Raw genomic sequence first — 1043 nt, forward strand, 5'->3', positions numbered from 1 at the left:
CAAACAAAAAAACAAGTTCAAAGATTTCCCTTGATAACTGAAGTACTGGTTCCATATATTCAATGTTTTCTGTTCTTCATTCCTCAGTTATTGGACTGTCATACAAGCGAAAATCAATGGTCATTAATTCCCATCTGCATGGCAGATAAACTGTTCATCACTAATATAAAATACTTCAGGACATTAATTTATTGTAAAAAAGTAACAGGTTTTTAATTACCTGCAAAATACAGTGGGATAAGTGGAACAGAAAATACACGAGGAGATGTAGTTAGGTATTTTAAATTCTGTGAAATTAGGGGAACTCTGGAGCCTTGACTGCTTCCAGTTGCCCACAAAAAACATCCAGGCCAATTACTTTCAAAAATTTTTGTAAAGAGCAATCAATTACAAATGCAATAAACTCTTATTATTCAAGAAATTTCCAAATATACCCAAGTAATATGCAAGGATGAGATATTTAAGCCGAAAAAAAAACAATTTGAATACTTTATTAATATATTTAGAACTTTATACTTAACAAGGAGGCAGAAATGCTAATTTATAAAGTGAAGAAAAATTAAATATGAACAAACAGCTTATATAAAAACAATATTCACATACTGAATTCTAAAATGACCTAAATTACTTGCATCATATGCAAACTGCTGACATCGAGCACGTAATTACATAATTATGGCTAGTTATGGCTACTTCAATTGACAAATGGCTGTAAAAATTAAACAATTGGCATCTTTTACAATCAGCTGGCCCAAGATCAGATTATGTTTCATTTTAGTCATACATGATTGCAATTGCATTACGCAGGGTTATTAACACATAGAATGAAAGGAACCTAATTAATTTTAAAATTCAGCTTTTCAGGGATGATCTCAGTCACACGAAGGAAACATGCTGGTACACGGCTGTTACAACACAGCCCCATTCCACCACCTGGGGTTTCTTCATCAGCAAATTATTTTCATACAATTACCTCCAGATATTCTACATTCTGTATCAAATTAAGGAGGTCTACCATCTTAGACGAGACTAGTTCACAAACA

Source organism: Paramormyrops kingsleyae, chromosome 14 (assembly GCF_048594095.1).
Source record: "Paramormyrops kingsleyae isolate MSU_618 chromosome 14, PKINGS_0.4, whole genome shotgun sequence".
In the NCBI taxonomy this organism is placed as follows: Eukaryota; Metazoa; Chordata; class Actinopteri; order Osteoglossiformes; family Mormyridae; genus Paramormyrops; species Paramormyrops kingsleyae.